The 20,409-nt window shown below is 55.3% G+C and overlaps 1 long non-coding RNA gene across 1 annotated transcript; it reads right to left on the bottom strand.

Moving 5' to 3' along the window:
- Positions 1–754: 754 nt before the first annotated feature.
- LOC309804842 lies at positions 755–12,890 on the bottom strand. Its single transcript, XR_014294176.1, has 3 exons — positions 11,687–12,890; positions 6,266–6,372; positions 755–2,322 (listed from the first exon to the last, which is right to left on the bottom strand). It is a non-coding gene; the product is annotated as an uncharacterized lncRNA (long non-coding RNA).
- Between the last annotated feature and the right edge of the window lie 7,519 nt (positions 12,891–20,409).

Below are 20,409 nucleotides of genomic sequence, written 5' to 3' on the forward strand. Positions count from 1 at the left end.
CAGAAATCTGGGTTCAGCCTCATCTCCCCACATGCCTCCCCCTCCACAGCTGTGATCATCAAGCCCCTTCCCTTTACCTCCTAGAGAGCTTTTGCATCAGCCTTCTTCTCTCAGCCCCATGGCCACTACCCTTTGCCTGGAGACTCCCCTGACCCCTGGCCTCTGGTCTTTCCTTGTACTCCATTCTGCCCCCCAGCCGTACAGGACTCATCTAGAACACTCTCCGACCATGCCTCTCCCTGCATCAGGCCTCCTGGCTCCCAGCACCCCTGGGAGAGAGGCCAGCTCCCGGATGCACCCTCAGGCTGGGTCTCCCCACCTCCCTGCTCTGTTGGCCTCATTCACTCTTCACCCTCAGCCATGATCTTGTTTATTTATTTGGTTACTTGGTTGATGTTTCCTCCCATCCATCTCCCACTGGAATGTAATTCAGGGGGTCAGAGACCAGCTCCCTTTTGTTCACCTTTGTCAGCACCTGTCACCCAGCAGGGATGCTGGGCGGCTATAGAGAGAGTCAGGACACGAGGCCCGCCCAGGAGGGACACAGCCAATGACCGGCTGTTTCCCGAAGACCACAATTGCCTCACCCTCCACCCCTCTGCCAGAAATGCCCCTCAGCTGCCAGCTTCCACCCCCACTTCCAGCCTCGGCGTGGATGTCATTTCTTCCCGAAGGCTCCTGACTCTCCAGCTGCATCAGTCTCCAGCCCTGGGCTGATCTGAGCCTGGATGACCATCGAGGCAGTGTGGCCAGTTCACTTGTCTGCCTCTCCCATCGCATGGTGGGCTTCCTGGAGGCTCACTCACAGTGCCTGGCACACAGTAGGTGCTCAATAAATGTTGGTCTTCACAGGTGAATTAGCCCAGAATGCTGGCACTATCTCCAGCACAGCCCCTGCCTTCCTCTGGCCTGATCTCCCCTCTGCCTGGGGCTCTGAGGGTCCCAGGGCCAGAGTGGACGTAACCAGGCTGAGTGACACAGACAGAAAGTGCTCTGGGGACCCTGTAACTAGGGACTCTGCCCTGGAAAGGGGGCAAAGACTTCTGGGATGACTATGCTTTGAAGGGCAGGAGGACGGGTTGGGGCAGAAAAGAGGAGAATATGACTTTTACTAATGAAAAATTGCAAGCCGGACACCAGTGCTTTAGATGGGTTCCCTTGCTTTTTCCTTGTTACGACCTTTTGGATAAGCAGTTTTGCCCCCAGTCTTCAGATAACAGGTGGCCAAAGAGACCTGAAGCCACTTACCCAGGATCACACAGCTACATGCGGCAAATCCAAATTCAAAGCCAGTGTGGCTGGTTCCAGGGGCCATGTCCTTGCTCCACCTAGTGTGCCAGGGACGACTGTCCATCCATCGTGCCTGCGTCTGGGGACAGGTAACCTGCGTGAGCAAACGCCGGGCGGCTGGATGGAATCGTGGGGGCAGCAATTACCTAAGAAGGCTATGAGCACCAATTCCCCCACCCCAGAGGTCTGTAGTGAAAGCCAGAGGGAAGGTGGGTCAGTCACTTGTCCCCTCTGTGCCTCAGTTTTCTTGTCTGTAAAATGGGGACATAATGGCTCCTGCTTCATACTGAGGATAAATGTCTCTAAAGTGCTCAGAACAGTGCCTGGCACAGAGAAAGTGTCGTGTAAATGGTTTTAAATAAACAAATAGGGAATGTGGTAGGTCTGAGTCCAGGCAGAGGGGCAGAGAGGCAGAGAAGCCCCCGGGATGTCTCTGGACCGGGAGGGTCCACGGATCCTGGGGCAGCAGGAGGCAGGGATGCTGTGCTAGGGCTGGGGTGAGCGGTCATGGCTTTGCTTTCCCCAGCCAGAGGCCAAGGCAGATCCTTGGAGAGCCCTGGGAGGGCTCAGTGAGGCCACGAGATCTGAGGTCCATGGGCAGCCCCCTCCCCTGGACCTTGGAGGCTGAGCTGCAGGAAGGCTGCCCAGCACAGCGCCCTTCTGGATCCAGGCCAGGAGACGGAATAAGCATCCTTCTCTCCTTCACCCAAATGGGCACACGAGCACACAGGCTCCTGGGTCACACCCCCAAGGAACTGAGAGGTGAGACAGTCTCCTGAAGATGAGTTATCTGGTCAGGGAGCGGGGCACGTCCCCCATCAGCATCCATCACAATTAAAATATAAAATCATACAGACACGCCGAGGCAGAGGGATGGTGATAGTTCACAAGGCTTTTGCTTTTCAGTTCTGCAAAACTGTCTGTGAGGCTTCGGTAAAACACTGCACCTCTCCGAGCCTCCGTCTCCACACTTTGTGAAGGGGGTATCTTGTCATAGCCGGGCACTACACAGCTCAGGGAACCTCGGTGATTCTACCAGATGAAAGAAAAAGAATTTATCCTTTAAGAAAGCCCTACTGGGCTTACCCTGGTGGTGCAGTGGTTAAGAATCCGCCTGCCAATGCAGGGGACAGGAGTTCGAGCCCTGGTCCGAGAAGATCCCATATGCCGCGGAGTAACTAAGTCCGTGCGCCACAACTACCGAAGCCTGCGCACCTAGAGCCCGTGCTCTGCAACAAGAGAAGCCAATGCAATGAGAAGCCCGAGCACCACAACGAAGAGTAGCCCCGCTCGCCGCAAACAGAGAAAGCCCGTGCAGCAATAAAGACCCAACGCAGCCAAAGATAAAAATTAATTAATTAATTAAAAAAAAAAAAAAACGAAAGCCCTACTGATTTACTCTGTTAATTCCTCAGATGGGGAGGGAGCATTGCTAAGGCCAGGAGGATCGGTGACCTATACCCACTAGACCAAGGTCAGAGGCAGAATTTGAGGCTGTCAGATCCCCGAGAGGCCTGTGGCCAAACCAGCTGGCCCTCTGTGTGTCCCCGGGCCCAGAGCCCTCCCCTCCCCCTGTCTCCAGACTTTGCTCCCAGTCTGGCAGGCCTGTCACCTCTGTTCTTTTCACCTCCCTGACCCTCACGACAGGCCCTCTCATTCCCTGAAAGGAGGAATTGCAGCCAGGAAGGCCAAGTTCCCTGGTACCTGAAAGTCCCCTCTTGGACTGTGGGTGTCATTCTTGCTTGATCACCAAACCCCCTTACACACACACCCCAAATACGGAGCCTCCACAAAGCCCCTTATTAAGAAATTGGTCAATTTCCTGCTAATTAAAACAAATACTATGCCACATTAAAGGCCAATTAATTTTCAGAGCTGCCAGGGAAACATCGCCTGGAAAATGTGCACCCCCGCCCCCTCAGCAAAGGGCAGCTGCACAGCGCCAGCAGCAAGGGGAGGAGGCCCAGCATCACGGGCCTCCAGCGAGGGTGGGAAGGAAGGGATGGCCAGCTGTGGACCAGGCAGCAGGAGGGGCTGCCAGGTGGGGCTTCCCTTTCCTGCAGACACCCCGCTCACCTAGCCCAGGAACTTTGGACACCATCCCTCCTCAGGAAACATAATCCCTAAGACCAAGTCTCCCAAGCCCACAACCAAAGGCAAGCATTTTCTCCATAACGGGTATCCTTAGTTTGTGAAAAATATGGGATCTGGAAGGCTTGTGATCACCAGGCCCTGTACCCCTAAGTTATCTCACTGAGCCCCACAGCAGTCACTGGAGGGAGGTGCCATTGTCCCCATTTTGAAGATGAGCAAGTTGAGGTCCAGAGTCAGCAAGTCCCTCTCCTGAGGTCACAGCTTCCAGAGGCAGAGCCGGATATCTGTCCGGTCCCCCATGACGATACCCAGACAAACCTGCAGTGGCTCCTTTGACATTGAGGATTTTCCCATAACATAAAAAAGGGCGGGGGAATGACCACATCTGCATAAAAACAAATTTCATCGGCTGCACTTGTTCAAGGTGAGGCTTACCTGCTCCTGAATCATAAGAAAGCACCGGTTTACTGAGAGTTTAGTCCATGCCAGGAGGCCTTTTAGGCCCTGTACAGTTGTCAGCTCACTAAATCCTCACTAGCACGTGAGGTTCAGAGAGGTTAGGTAATGTGCCCAAGGCCACACAGCCCGCCCATGTCTTAGCCATGGACATCTGTCTTTAAGGTCCAAGTTTTTCTATTTCCTCAAGGTCAAAGCCAAGGTCTGTAGGTCTTCTCCTCTCCTGGTAGGGCAGTGAGCTACAGGAAAAAAACCCACTGGGTTCACCCTGTCACTTCAGACACACCCCTTTCCCTCCCTGGGCCTCAGCTCTCTCATCTGCCAAATGGACTTGGTTCAGTTTGAGCATCCTGCAGAGGCCCTCGGTCTGGGGCAGGTGGCTGGGAGTACAGCATCCAGCCAGAGGGTAGAAACAACCGTCCCTCTGCCAGGATAGGGAGACCTGGCTGCCTTGCCGTGAGTGGCAGAAAGAGGCCTAGTGGCCAGACAGGGACACAGTGAGAACAGTGGGGACAAGAGCCCAGGCAGGGCTGACCACAGAGCACACCCCGCCCGGCGGCCCCCGCACTGCAGACAGCTCACGGGGCAGTGAGGGGGCATCCTCTCTGACCCCAGCAGCTCCAGTAGGACCTGGGTGGGTATCTGTTGCCCATCTACCCCCTGTTCTCCATTCCCCACTCAATCCCGGAGATCAGTCGCTCTGCCAGGCCAGGAGTAGAAGGCCGTGGAGATAAGCAGGGGAGGGGCTAGGAGAGGTGCAGGGGCTGGGGTGGGACGGCGGGTGGTGGTGGGGCCCTCTGACCCTCCCCCTTGTGCTGAGCTCTAACTTGGAGGCCCCAGCATTTCATAGAAACTTCTCCCATGGGAATCATCAGAGAGGCGCTCGGGCCTCCTGCTTCTCTTTGATAAGGGAGAAGATTGGCGCAGGAGTGGGGAGGGGTCTGCTTCTGCTGTGAGTGCTCACAGCTTGGGGATGGGCTGCAGCAGGAGAGCCAGGTGGGAGGGAAACACGGACGCCACATGGGCAATGGCCACGGGGCCGCATGTGCACAGAACTCTGAATGCATAGAGGAGGCCGAGCAACTCGCCAGGAGGGTGGTTCCCAGAGCAACTGACAACGGACTGGGGTCTGAAAGCAGCGTGGAGAGGAAAGGGCGCTCCTGACAGAGGGCACAGCACGAGCAAAGGCCCGGCGGCCTGACATGAAAGAACATGGCATGCTGGGAGGACAGAGCAGCTCGGTGTAGTCAGTGGAGTCCAGTGGCTGGAGCTGATGAGATGTGAGAGGCAGACCTGGCTTCATGCGGTCAAGACCTTCTGTGTCCTGCTCTGCCAAGTCGATAATGGTAACAATGCTATCTGCTATCGAACAGTTATAATGTGTCCAGCACCACGCTAAGTCCATCACAAGCACCGAGGCTCACTGACTCCTCCAACGATCCCATTACGTGAATACTATTATCATCCCCATTGACAGATGAGGTAACCGAGACCCAGAGAGGTTAGGTAAGTGGCTGATGGTCACACAGCTGATAGTGGCTGATCTGGGATTTGGATCCAGGCTCCCAGTTCTCACCCAGCAGCATGTGCTACCTCTAAGGAGTTCGTACTTCACCTTAACGCAACTGGGAACCACGAGGGATTTAAAGGGGAGTGGGTGGGTCATACAGTCTTGATGCTCCGAACCCCCGAGTCAGGCTTGTGGAGACTTGGCAGGTCTGTTTTCTTGGTCCACTGGTGGCTACAGGCCTTCCAGGGATCTGCCCCTGTCTTCCTTCTGCACTTTGCTAAACACCGGGGTTTGGCCTGAGTCTTCTGCCACAGCTCACTATCCCTGGGGCTGGGGGGGCCGTCACTGCCAGGGACACAGACTCCCACCAGTCAGGGGTCTCAGCCCCTCCAACCCTTCCTGGGTCCCCACATTGCCCACTCTCTTCCTTCTTTCCTTCCTCACTCAGGAATGGCATCTATGGGGTGCACCTGGGACGTGACCCACAGTGGAGCTAAACAACCCTCAGAATGAACCCAGCAGAGGTGGCCTCCCCTCGGGTGCTGTAGCAGCCCCACGCCCCTTCCCCACTTCCTTCCCAGCCTCCAGCTGCCGTCGGAGGGGTAGGGTCTCGGACACTGCCAAGAGTACTGGAGAGTTCCTTTCCACCATCTTGCCTCCAGAGGTTCTCTTTCATTCTCTCCCTCACCCCACACCGGCCAAGGGCCTCAGCATTACAGACATCAGACGACAGCAGATTTGGGAAACTCTTCAGGATTTGCCCTGTCTGTCCTCCTTATTGTGCACATGGAGAAGCTGAGTTCCAGACAAGGACAGTCAGCAGAGCAGCTGGGGACCGGCTTTGCTGGGCTCCTGGTCTCCCACCCTGCCACGCATTTACTGACAGCCCTGTGTTTTCACGTAGGGGAATCTCACATTTGATCCTCACGTCCACTCAGAGCAGGAGGAGTTCAAACAGGAAGACTGGGCTGTCCTGCTCTAGCTCCTTCTGTCTCTAAAAATGCAGAGTCTCCTATCAGCATCTGTAAAAAGAGGCAGGCAGTAGGTCAATGACTTGCCCAAGTTTGTGTACCAGGCTAGTCACAGTCAAAAGGGTCTCCTGTCTGAGGTTCTTCCTGTTCTTCAGTGTTAAGACTGGCAAATATGCTGGTCTTGCTTCCCTTTCTGTGCTCATGGCAGACATGACTAATTGATCACAGCACTCTTTCCCTATAAGCCTCAGAATCCTTCTCAACACAGGCTTCTCAACACAGGCTTTACCAAGTGTGGAGCTGGCAATCAAGGTGACACCTGTTCACCACTCTTCCTAGATTTTAGGTCTAGTCTGATCTTGTATCTGTCCTAGTACCTGGCCTGGGGCCCAGTACACGGCACAGGTCACAGTGATAAACATTTGTTGAGTGAGTGAGTGAATAAATGGTGACTGTTGAATGAATAACACCTCCCAAAGCCAGTCCCCCTAGACCAGCTCCCTTCATTGTAACAACATGACCATAACAATAATAGCAATGACCCCAACATCTGAGGTTGCCTGAGTCCTCTAAGGCTCTTCAACTGAGATGAGGGACCACCTGGGAAGTCATCTCCCTTGGCCACACGTCACCTGGTCTCCTGCCTCCTGCCCCAGCCCCCCAGCCCCCCAGCCCCCCAGCTGCAGCTTGTCTTTCATTCTCTGGGTCAGTTAAAGTAGACCTGGGCCTCCATCTGGGGACTTGAAGGGTGTTGAGGGCAGGTCCTAGGGTGGGAACAAGTTAATTAGAAGTTTCCTCATCCTGCTTGGAATTTTAGAATTGCAGAATAGGGGAGATCACAGGGCCCTTATCTGTACAGGTTGGAAGAGAGTGGCCCTCTGGGGGTGGGTGACCTGCCCAAGGTCACCCAGAGAGTTTGGCTGAGGTGGGTCTGCAGAGCCCAGTGTCAGAGTCCCCACGATGCCCTCTCATCTCCTGGCATCCTGTGCGTGCATAGTTAGTTGTTTATTTTATGTCTTTTTTAGAATTTGAGGCCCTTGGAGGGAGGGACCCTAGGCACCTAATGTAAGGTTTGGCTTAAGATGGGTGCTCAATAAACAATGGATGAATGTAAGGAAGGAGGAAAGGAAGGAAGGAAAGAACGAACGAAGAGTGGGAGGGAGAGTGGGAGGGAGGAAGGAAGTGAGTGAATGAGTACGTGGATGGATGGGAGGGAGGAAGGACATGTGGATGGATGGACGGATGGACGGAAGGGCAGGTGGATGGATGGACGGATGGACGGATGGATGGATGGATGGATGGATGGATGGAAGGGCAGGTGGATGGGTGGGTGGGTGACTGGATGGATAAAAGGAAGAAAGAAAGGGTGGAATGAGTGATCGGTGACCGTCCCCTGCATGGGAGGCATCCAGTGACTCAGGGTGAGAGGACTGACTTTGACACAAGAGCAGGCAGTTCGCCCATGGCCCCTCCCCCTCACCAGCATTTTCATTAGGACCCGTCTACTGCACCTGGCTCCTTGGTCCCTGCCCCGGGAAGATACAGATGCCTCTGCTGGCTTCATTAAGGACCTATTAACCCAGTGTCTCTCATGCCTGGGTTATAGAAGCAGCTCTGAGCAGGGCTAACGATGCTTGTCACTGCGGACCTTGGTGGAGAGCCCCACAGGGGCTCCAGTGGGGAGGGCCAGGAGCCTGGGGTTACATCAAGGGTTTTAGAGCCGCACAGACCTGCCTGGTTTAATCCCAGTTCCTCTGCTAATTGGCTATGTGGCCTTGGGCAACTCACTTCCCTTCTCGTGCATCGCAGGTTTCTCACCTGTAAAATGGGGTAATAATGTGCTTGTTTGAAAATTCATTGAGCTAATGCATGACATCACCCAGCACGGAGTAAGCGCTCGCTACAACCAGTGACATCCTGAGGACCCTCTGGGAGCTGCGAGGGGAGGAGCGCTCATTACACATCGGGCATCTGGTGGGACAGGCAGGTGCTGTGACCGTCCTGAATTTATGGAAGAGGAAACTGAGGGTACCCGGATGATTAAGTGCTTGGCCAAAGCCTCACTGCCTGGAAGGGACAGGGCCAGGATTCAAATGGAGGCAGTGGACGCCACAACTGAGCCATTTCCTGCCTGGCTACAGAGTGGGAACAAAGCCTGGGGCGGGTGGGCGGGGCGGGTGGGGTGCCTCTCCCACCAGTGCCTTGAAGTGACAGCACAGCAGAGGGGAGGAGGAGCTGGGACAATAACGGAGATTTATGGCTTCCAGCTCGATTAACTGCACCATCTGGATGCCACACGTCCACCTGGAAGTATAAGGGACCCCAACACTTCCGTATAAATGTAGCAGGGAGGGACAAAAACAGTGGGAGAACTGGTGTGAGCTGCCAGGTTGACCGCAGGGCCTGTGTGGGGCCCACCTGGCTCTCCTAAAGCAGATGTACCCCTGAGGGTATCTCCCACCGAAAGGGCTGGGTCCCTACCAGTCTCAGGAGAGCCAGAATGGCTGAAGCCCAGGATGCAGATGCAGAAGGAGGGCTGTGGTCCGAGCCACAGAAAAGGTCAGAGGATGAGCAGGAAGGTGGGGAGAATGGTAGTGATACAAACAACCCAAAGCTTGATCTCGGGGTGCAGGACAATCTGACCAACTTTGCGTTCCGGACCACCTTCTAGCTGGGTAATCCCCAGCAAGTGATTTCACCTCTCTAAGGCTCTGTCCTCTCACCTGTGAAACTGAGATCATCATGGTACTAACCTCTCAGTGTTGTCTGAAGGCTAAATTAGATAAGGAAATGCACAGACCTTGGGGTAGTGCCTGGCACAGAGTAAGTTCCAGCAGTGGTGGTTGTGATTATTATCTTCCCATTTGCCAGATGGGAAGACTGAGGCCTCAAGAAGGTAAGTGACTTGCCTCAGATTGTATAGTTTGTTGGTGGCAGAGCTTGTGCCAAAGATGGACCTCAGGGCCCAAGGCGGCAATCCCGAGTCATGCCAGGGAGAGTGGTAAATCTCTTCCAGCTCCAATAAGAGCTGCCATGTTCTGAGCACCTACTCTGTGCCTGGCGCCGTGCTAAGAGCTTTTATGCATAACTTAATGGAACCGTCACAACTTACGAGGTAGGCACAGCATTGTCCTTATTGTCCAGAGCTACAAGCTTTGGGGGGGCCAAGGCAGTTCACCACCAGGACTGGTTCTGAAGCCCTGGTTCTCAGCACACGCTACTACCCTCTGAACAGAGGCGGCAGCCTGTCTTTATTGTACCAACTGCTCCTAGCTCCCTTCTGTGTACTTCTTTCCTCCTCCAAGAAGAAGAGGGATAAATATGATGGTAAGTCGGCCATGGTGGACCTGAAGTGTTTTGATCATCAGTCAAGCCTCCCCTCCAGGGCTGAGGCCCCTCTCCCGCATATCAAAAGAGGGAGGGAAGAGGGGGCAAGGAACATCACTCCAGCCCCTCCCACTCTCCTTAGCTCTGCCCACGCTGAGTGGCCAGAAACCCATCAGCCTGCACAAGGCCTGGGAAGGAGGCTGGATGGTGGTGGGGTGGGGAGGAGATTTGAAGCAGCAAGTCCCCCTCTGCGTGCACACGCGCTCCCTACATGCCCATCTGGTCAGCCTGGATGCTGAAAATCTAAGTCAGCCCCATACAAAAAACATAAGCTTCTCATTTCCATTATAGAAAACCTCGGAGACCTGGGCTGCTCCGCTTGCCTTCTCTTTTGGCCAATGTGGCCAGGGCAGGGCCTGGAGAAATGACAGAGGTCCTGGCCAGGGGAGACAGGTTCGAGTCCTTGGCCTGGGCCCTTGCTGGGGCCATACCCTAGGGAGCAGCCCAGAGAGCCTGGCACCCACTGACAGCCCCCGGCCTGCCAGGAGCTGTGCCAGATGGGAAGGCTCTGGCTTCTGGCCTCCGCCTCAGCACACAGGCCCCCTGACTTGTCCTCCTGGGACCTCCTGGCCTGTCCATCCGAGATGACCCTTCCTCCTTCCCCACAGAAGCCCAGACCTCTGACCCTTATTAAAAACAAACAAAATCTGGAGAGAAAAAAATCCTGCACAGCCTCAGAGATGTTCTTGTCCCCTCCCTCCCCCCAACACACACACACACACACACACACACACACACACACACACACACACACACACTCTGCCTCAGACGTTCAAGGCTGCAGCCAGGCTTCCACATAAACAAGTTGTTGCCGAGTGGCTTTTGTTTATGAAACATTTAGGTTTCCCTCAACTTTTTTTTTTTTGGTGGGGTGAAGGGCAGGGGGTGGACTGTTTCATAGTTTTCTGGTGAACAGAGTGGAGAGGGAGCCTGGGGTTTGGCAGGACTTTTATTTCTCCCTCTGTGATCTCTGCGGGTTAGAATCTGGGGAAGGTGATATGAGGGGAAAGGGAGTAGGCAACACAGAGGTGGGGGGGACCTCTGGGCATCACCTGGAAGAAGTCCCCCCTCTCCCAATGGGGAGGTAAAGCTCAGAGAGGGCTTCAGGCAGCCAAGGTCAGTCCCGGGGCCTAGTTAGACCATCCCAGGCCCGGCCTCCGGGAGGGCAGGGCCAGTGTACCGCGTCCCCTCGGCATCCCGCACGCGACCCAGCGCCTAGCGCTCAGAAAACATTTGGGACCGCAGGCTGACGTGTCCCTCCCCCTCGGCACCCCGCCTTCAACGCCTGGAAACCAGCGAATCCGCCAGGAACAAAGGCGGGGCTGCTTTACAAAGGCAAACAGCAAACACTTTTGCTTTTTTTTTTTTTTTTCCACCCAAGCCGGCGATCAGGCAGGTTTGGGGTCCGGGCGGCGCCGGGACTGCAGCGGCTGCTCCCCCGTCCGTCGCGCGGGGCCTGCCCAGGGCGCATGCGCGGGCCGGGGCGCAGGAGGCCGCCGCCGCCCGCGCAGCCTCGCTCTGGCCGGTCTCCGTGGCAACGGGCTCGCGGGGGGAGGGGCCGGGCGCACTGGCCGCGGCGGCTGCTATTTCTGCCGCTTCCTGTTCCTCGCGGCCACGTCGCCATGGCAACGGTGTTACTCACCGCGGCCGCTTCCCGGCTCGGCTGGCGCGCGTGACCCCGGTCGCCCGCGCCCCCTCGTCTCTCACTTGCTGTGCTCCCGCTCTCCCCCCGGCGTTCTCCCCCTCCGGCACGGGGCCCCCTCCCGCGCGCCCCCGGTTTCCCCTCCTCCCAGCCCCGCCCCGCTCTGCCGGTGCCCGCGGCCGGGGAGCTAGAGAGGGAGGGAGATTGATGGGGGACGCCTATTAAGAAACATTGTAACCGTTTCCGTTTTTATTACGTTGACAAGGGAGCGTTATTTACTGTTATTGTTTGCCGAGCTGGCCGCGCCGGAGCTCGGGCAGCCTACCGGGAGCTCACCTTTCGGGCGGTCCCGGGGAAGTCGCGGGTGGGAACGGGAGGCGGGCGCTGGGCAGAGATCGGGGGCGGCGAGGGGGCGCCCCGGGCAGCCCCGGCCCGTGGGGTTCTCTCCTCGCTCCTTCCCCCAGCCAGCCCGGCTGACCCGCTCGCGGGCCGTGTTTTCGCGGGGAGAGACTGCAGAGGCCGGGTGACTCGTGCTGAAGGAGAAAGGCAACAAAAAATAAAAAAGGAACAGATGACTTCATTCTCGGGAAGGCTCCGTCCTACGTGGACCAATTTCCTGGGGACTTTGGTGGAACGGCCCCTCTGCCGCTGGAAGCACTCAAAACTAAACCAGATAAAGACCAGAAAATTCTCAGCCTTGTCTGAACCCAGCAAGGGCAGGCTGGCGGCGCGTGAGCCCTGGGTGTGCCCGGGAGGAGGGCCGAATTCTTCCACCGGCCTGGGGCTTGGCTTCCAACAGACCGCCCCACTTAGACTCCTGTACCCTGAGGGGGTGAGCAACTGGCCCAAGGTCACACAGCCAGTTTTCATTCTGCTCAAACACCTGCAGGGACAAAACCAGCAGAGGCAGGGTAGCAGAGCCAGTGCTTGGACTCAGGGCCTTGGAAGAGGGTGAGGCTCAGCTGGAGGCCCGGCGAGGGGAGATTAACTCGGCGGGTGTAAACCCTGGCTGGTCTGACTCCGGCTTACCCCACCGGGAGCCCTCAACTTGGGGGGTTTGTCTGGGGTGTGTCCAAGGGGATCAGATGGGCCTGAAGGATGCCCCACCCCCGAAGTCCCTGCTGGGATGTTAATCTCACCTGCTAATTAAAGTTTGCAATTCTGTCCCTAACTTAACTCCCCACTCTTGAATAATTATTAGCTGAAATGCACAGTTGTTCTCTGGACAGAGAAGCAGAGGAAAAAGGCCTGAGTTCACACTATAAAAAGGACTTTAAAAAAATGTTTATACTTATAAACAAACGACTCTTAATGAACAGACCAGGTTGTGGAAACTGAACTTTCAGAGACTTTCCTCAGGCTGTTTTGTGTTGGTTTTTTTTTTCCCCCTTCCAAGGGCAGGAGACTTGGGGCTTGGTCACTGCAGCCTCTCCCAGTCTCTTGGCCTTAGTTGATCAACAAGGGCTTTTCTGGCCCCAGGATGGTTTCTGCATACTCTCTGGAGTCTAGCGTGAGGGCCAGTTCCCCATTAAGGCCTCTGGGTGTGGGGTGTGGCAGCAAAATCAAGTTATCTTCAGCTGTGTTCCCAGCATCCACGCAGAGCTCTCAGCTTCGGAGCCCTCCCTGAACGTATGAACCAAAAGTCTTGAGCTCCAAGAGAAGACTGTACCCGCACCCCCTGGTCCTTCCTCAGCAGCTTGCTGGCAGCCTGGTGGTATGGGAAGGCAGAGGGAAAGGTGGGAAAACAGCCCTGCCCTTCCCATCTCTATCACCAGCACTTGCTGCCAGACTTCCAAGCAAACCCACCTCTGGCAGTAGGTAGCAGGTTTAGAGAGTTGAGGTGGTGTGAGAGTCATACCCATGGGCAGCGTTTGAATAGAACTGAGTTGTCAGATGACACCCAGCATCACAGAACTTCAGAGCTGGGAGGATCTTGGAGGTTATCCATGCCAACTGCTTTCCTGTTTTACAGATGGGCAAACTGAGGCCCAGAGAGGGGAAGAGACCTGACTACTACTAACTAGTGGCAGAGCCTAGACCAGAACCCAGGGGCCTTGCCTCCCATTCGGGTGCTCATTGCCCCACTCTGATTCTTCTGTGGAATTATCTGTACGATCAGAAGTTCAGGAACAGGGTGAGGGTGGGGCAGGACAACTATGGTGAGGCAGGAGGCACTGAAGTCAGACTGCCTGGGTTTTAAGGGAGACCTCAGACAAGGGAATTCTTCTCTCTGAGCCTCAATTTCCTCATGTGTTAAATGGGGATAATAACAGTACCTGCCCTACCTTTGTCTTAAGGAATAAAAGAGATGGTACAGGAAAAGCACCTGGACGAAGGCCTGGTACATACTAGTACTTAACGGATGTTGGCAATGATGCTTTTGGCAGTGGTGATGCTGGCGGTCGTGGTGGGTTGAATGGTGGCCCCCGCAGAAGGTATGTCCCCATCCTCATCCCTGGAACCTGTGAAGGTGACCTTATATGGAGAAAGGTTCTTTGTAGATGTTAAGGATATTGAGATCTGATCATCCTAGATTACCCAGGTGGGCCTCAATGTCATCACAAGTGTCCTTATAGGAGACAGAAGGCAAGACACAGAAGAGGAAAAGGCCACATGCAGGCTGAGGCAGAGATGCGACTGATGCAGCCACAAGCCGAGGAACACCTGGAGCCACCAGAAACTGGGATAGAAAGGGAGGATTCTTCCCAGAGTCTCGGGAGGGAACACAGCCCTGCTGGCACCTTGATTTTGGCATTCTGGCCTGCAGAACTCAGCATAGTCTTGTTTTAAGCCACCAGGTTTGTGGTGATTTGTTCTGCAGCCACAGGAAACTAATACAGTGGCGATGCTGGCTTTCATGCCACAGTGATGACGACGGTGGTGAAGGTGATGCTGATAGTGACTGCCTAATAAAGTATCACAAACTGGGTTCTAGGGAAGGAACCATTCCCGGCCTCTCTCCTGGCTTCTGGTAGCTCAGGCATCCCTTGGCTTGTAGACGCATCACCCCAATCCTCCAATCCTCTGTCTTCACATGGCATTCTCCCTTCACATTGTCTTCCCTCTGTGTGTATCTGTCTCTGTGTTGACATTTCCCCCCTTTTTTTGTTGTTTTTTTTTTTGTTTTTATTTGTTTTTTTTTCCTGCGGTACGTGGGCCTCTCACTGTTGTGGCCTCTCTCGTTGCGGAGCACAGGCTCCGGATGTGCAGGCTCAGCGGCCGTGGCTCATGGGCCCAGCCGCTCCGTGGCACGTGGGATCCTCCCGGACCGGGGCACGAACCCGCGTCCCCTGCATCAGCAGGCGGACTCCCAGCCACCGCGCCACCAGGGAAGCCCGACATTTCCCCTTTTTATAAGGACCGCAGTCTTACTGGATTAGGTCCCACCCTACTGACCTCATCCTCATTTGATGACCTCTGTAAAGACCCTGTCTCCAAACAAGGTCACATTCTTAAGTACTGGGGAGTTAGGACTTCCACATATATTTTGGGGGGACACAGTTCACCCCCTAACGGTGGTCATGATGGAGTGGATGGTGGTGATGGAGATGAGAGTGATGGTGAAGGTAACAGGCCTCAGCCCTGGACCCCCAAAGTCTGCAGGAGCTCCTTAGGGAGCTGTGGTCAGTTCCCAAGGCTTTCTGGAGCTCAGGAGTCTGTCCTCTGCAGTGAAGAGCTGGGGTGGAGTGTCCAGCTGCAGGAGCAGAGAAATGAAAAAGATGATTCCAGGACATCACTGCCAAGTTAGCGCCATGGGAAGAGCCAGACACCCTTCTGGAAGCGCTGCCATACCTGCTGTGAGGCCTCCAGCGAACGCTTTAACCTCTTGGCCTTGGCCTCGGGTTGGGCCTGCTGTTCTAGAAGCTGCTGCTTCTTCGCTCCAGGGTGCTGAGAATCTGGGATTCCAGCGCGGAAGTAGGAGCCACGCCGCCTCAGGCCAGGGGGTTGCATCCTGGCGAGTGGGCAGCAGGGAGGAGGAGAGTCTCCCACTGGCTCCCTGGGGGCCTGCGTCCTCCCTCCCCGGTAGAGTGGTGCTATTTTTATACGCAGCTAAGCCGGTGCTGTCTCCTGGCCCCTCCCAGCTGCCAGAAACCTCCCTGAGGGCAGGGACCGTGGGCTGCCGACCCGTGAGTTGGTCCTCAACATGTGCGGATTGAGCGGGGACAGTTTTACAGAACCCCCAGCCTCTCCCTCCTCTCTCCCGCGGGCACAATGGAGCCAAGACAAGGTGGGGGCGGCCACCTGGGCCACTCAAGGAACATGTGTGACAAGCTGAGTAGAATAGCAGTGTCAGACTGGCCTTGCCTTTCTTCCGGAGCCCGTGGCGCCTGGTAACCATAGCAGCAGGCAGACGGAGCCCCGACCACAGAAAGCCCACTGGTCTCTGGCAGGAGACAGGCAGGGTCAGGCCACTGGATTTTCTCTTATGAGACACAATCACATCAACTCCCTCCTCAACTTATCTCTCTCCAGCTTTTGCAGAGCAAGAATGATCGTAATAGCACCCACTCATTCATTTGTCCCATCATGGCAATCAACAAGCACATGTTCTTGTCAGGCACTGTCCCAGGCACCGGGAGGCAGCGGACAGCAAAGACACAGTTCCTGAGTTTGGGCGGCTCACGTGCTAGGGAAGAAAGAGACAAAGAAACAGGGCGATACAAGAGCCAGAGAGCAAGACAAGTCAGAAAGAAAACAGGGTGAGGGGCTACACAGAGAACAAAAGGACTGGAATTTGGAAAGGGAGGTCAGGGCAGTGAGGAGGTGACAGTGGACTGAGACTTGGGTGAAGGGAGAGAGTGAGCCCTGTGCAAAGCCGGGGGGAGTGGTCCTGGGCAGAGGAACAGCAAGTGCAAAGGCCCTGTGGTGGTACATCCTGGTGCCCTGAGGCCTGGGGGGCACAGCACATGCAGGTCTCATGGGAGGGGGGATGCTCAGATTTTCTCTAGGTATACCTGAAGCCAGTGCGGGGAGGGGGTGGGGTGGCGGGCAGAGCCAGCCAGGGGCTAATTTGCATTTTTAAAGAATCTCTCTGGTGTCTCAGTGGGTCACAGCCTGAAGGAGCCAGAGAGAAGCTGGAGAAGTTAGGAGCTGATGGAGTCCTGGTGAGAGACAGTGATGGCCTGGCTGGGGACAGCAACAGTGGGAGAGATAGAAATGGCTGGATTCAGGGTTTATTTCAAGTAGAGCCATCAGGATTGGCCAAAGGACTGGATGTGGGCGTAGAAGAAAGAAAAACGTCAAGGATGACTGCAGTGTCACAAAAGGTGGGAGGTACCATTTCCTGAGATGGAAGAAGACTACAGGAGAAGTGCAGGGGGAGTGGGGGTGGCGGGGGGTGGAATCAAGAGTTGGCATTTGGACACGGTATGTCGGAAAAGCCTATTTGATACTCACATATTGTGCACTTAGAGCTATCAGATGTTGTCTTTTAATCCACACAACAGAAGGAGACTCACAGACATAGAAAACAACTTTATGGTTACTAAAGGGGAAAGGGGCGGGGAAGGATAAATTAGGAGGTTAGGAGTAACATATACACACTACTATATATAAAATAGATAACCAACAAGGACCTACTGCATAGCACAGGGAACTCTACTCAGTATTTTGTAATGAACTATAAGGGAAAAGAATCTGAAAAAGAATATATATATAATATATAATATATATAGGGCTTCTCTGGTGGCGCGGTGGTTAAGAATCTGCCTGCCAATGCAGGGGATACAGGTTCGAGCCCTGGTCTGGGAAGATCCCACATGCCACGGAGCAACTAAGCCCGTGCGCCACAACTGCTGAGCATGTGCTCTAGCGCCTGTGAGGCACAACTACTGAAGCCCACACACCTAGAGCCCGTGCTCAGCAACAAGAGAAGCCACCGCAATGAGAGGCCCGCGCACCGCAACGAAGAGTAGCTCCCGCTCGCCGCAACTAGAGAAAGCCCGCACGCAGCAATGAAGACCCAACGCAGCCAAAAAATAAATTAATTTAAAAAAAAGAATATATATATGTATTACTGAATCACTGTGCTCTACACCTAAAACTAACAAGATATTGCAAATCAACTATACTTCAATAAAAAAATAATAAAAAATCCACACAACCGTACTACAAGGTAATCACTACTGTTATCCCCATTTTACAGATGAGGAAACTAAGGCGCAGAGAGGCGATTTGCCCAAGGGTGGGAGCTGGTGAGGGTACAAACCCAGGCCGTCTAATTCCAAAGCCCATCCTCTTATTTGTCCCATTGTAAGCTCATCTGTTTGTCCATTCATTCGCTGTTGTCTGCACTGCATGCGAAACGTCGCTCTAAGGTCGAGTAACGCGGTGATTCTTTCATGCTACGCACTGTGCAGGCACTGAGGAGGCAAAGGCAAGCAAGCCAGACCCTGGCCCAACCGGCACGGAGCTGACTTTCTAAGGAGGAGACAGGCAGGTGACGAGCAAAGAGAAACACGGTGACAAGATGCTCACAGATTGCGCTAAGTGCAATGGAGCGGAGCAGCAGTGTGCTTTTTCAAGACAGTAATCAGGCCACACACTGTAGAGTGGTTGGGGCTGACATCTCAGAAGCAGCCAAGCCAAGAGCACGATGAATGGCATTCCCAGCAGAGGGAACAGCAGATGCAAAGGCTCTTGTGGTGGGAGGGTGGGGAGGGGAGAGGGCTAGACCGGCAGCACCGAGTGCCCACAGAAACCAGCCCCAAAGAGGAGGCATGCTGGGCCAGAGGCAAGTGAAACGGGGAAATAAACCAAAGGAGGGAGTGAAGAGCCCTTGCCTCACAGGGCAAGCAGCCCTGGGGACCCAGAAGCACATCGAGGTAGCAATGACCGACAAACCTGAAATGTGAGTGGAGGCTGTGACCCCAGTGGACACCAGGAGAAGGCTGGCCCAGGCCCACAAAGGGTGAGGAACAGCCCCCCCAGCGCTTCCCCCTTTCTCTACCTTAAGTGTCAAAACTTGAACCCAGGGCTGACTCCACAGCTGTGCCCTAAAGTACCAGGCTGTTCCATCCCCCGCAGGGCTAACTATGGCCTTCAAGGAGACCCAGGGCCCAGCAGCATCTGCCCTCTGGCACCACTGAGTCTGATCATCTAGAAAGAGCCAGGCTGACCCTTGGCCACCCAATGAGTCACTCTTTCACTTGCTCTCTCATTCATTCGACAACTATTAGTCACTCCTCAACGCACCAGTACCAGGAACACAGCAGGGAATAAGAGCAAGTGCCTTCCATCCAGAGGATGAAGGTTTAGAAACAAATGCAAAGTCAGGTAGAAGTACAGGTGTGATGGGGGGAAGGAGGCACAGCCAGAGAAAGCAGGGTTTCACTGTCAGAGCTGGAATGGTGACTCTGGGGACCAAGTCCTGATGGATGCGCCTTTAGTCTGGGAGTCCCCCGGCCCACCTCCTCCCCTGCTCACAGTGATGTGATGGCTCCCCCATCATCAAGAGGGAAGAGTAAGCAGGGCTTCTGGGCTCCGGAACCATTGTTCCCCGTCCCTCTTCTCCCCGTCTTGGCCCTCCCTTCAACCTCTGTCCCTCCTTTCCTTGGTCAGCTGCCAATCTGGGGACAAAGCCAGGCCCACAAGCAGAACAACCTCCCAGCACCCAGGGGCCTGTGTCTGAGCTGAGGAGGGGCTCAAAGCACCAGCCCGTGCGGTGGGGGGCGCAGTCTCAGCTCTTACAGGCCCCATCCCCCTGTCCCTCCACACTGCAACCTCTGCCCGGCACACAAAGGGTTGTGTGGGACAGGGCCCCTGAGCCCCAGGCCCCACACTGAACACTTGCTGCGGGCTGGAAGGCAGGAGGCAGGGCTGAATGTATAGAACAACATGCAGCAGATAAAACAAAACAGCTGGGACTTCCCTGGTGGTGCAGTGGTTAAGGATCCGCCTGCCAATGCAGGGGACACAGGTTCGAGCCCTGGGCGGGGAAGATCCCACATGCCACAGAGCAACTAAGCCCGTGCGCCACAACTACTGAGCCTGTGCTCTGGAGCCCACGAGCCACAACTACTGAGCCCACGTGCCACAACTACTGAAGCCCACGCACCTAGAGCCCGTGCTCTGCCACAAGAGAAGCCACCACGATGACAAGCCCACGCACCGCAACGAAGAGTAGCCCCCGCTCGCCGCAACTAGAGAAAGCCCGCGTGCAGCAATGAAGACCCGACGCGGCCAAAAATAAATAAATAAAATAAAAATAAAATTTAAAAACAAAACAAAAATAACAAAACAGCTATCGGCAGCCACTCCCGTTCAAACCCTCAACACTCACTGAGCTAAGAGTATTCCCAGATGATCTCAGAGCAGCCAGGGAGGGTTGGACTATCATTAGCCCCATTTTATGGAGGAGAAAACTGAGGCTCCATGGATCTGATGACTTGCTCAGGTGCTAGAGCCGAGGAGCCAACTCAGGGCTGATGACACTCAGCTGGTGTTGGCAGGATGGTGGAGAAATCAGGGTTCAGGCGAATGGCAGCTCGCAAGGGTGCCCAAGCCCAGGGTGGGCCAGGTGCCTCCCATGGAGGGCCCCCCCGGGTCCTCACAACAGTCCTGAGGGTGGGCAGCTGCATTGGCCCCACGTTACAGGTGAAGAAACCAAGGCCCTGGGGAAGGGAGTCAGTCACCCCCAAAGTTGCACAGGTAGTGAGAGGGGGTGACATTCGAACCCAGGACTTTTGGACTCCAGGGCCCAGGCTCCCACCTACCTAGGAGAACACGGGGAAGAGACGGGGAGCAGGGGACCTGAGAACTCTGGTGTGCTGGGCCCTCGGTGCAGGCCTGCCGTGTCCACATGCGCTGGGTAGACCCAGGGCCTGGAGGACCAGGTGCCGCTGAGGCAGGCCTGGTGGCCACCTGGCTACTGTGTCCTTCACTGTTACCATCTCTGGGGTCCCAGCCCGGACCTAAGCCCTGCTGGGTCCCTGCAACGTGGTGACCACTGGCAGGGCACTCTGGGGATCCCGCCTTCCAGAAACTTCGGCCTGGTCAGGGGTAAACCTTGCCCCAGAGCCTCAGAAAATGCCGCTGCCAAGCCGCTGGAGCCTGGAACC

This window comes from Mesoplodon mirus (genome assembly GCF_964341445.2).
Source record: "Mesoplodon mirus genome assembly, chromosome: 1".
In the NCBI taxonomy this organism is placed as follows: Eukaryota; Metazoa; Chordata; class Mammalia; order Artiodactyla; family Ziphiidae; genus Mesoplodon; species Mesoplodon mirus.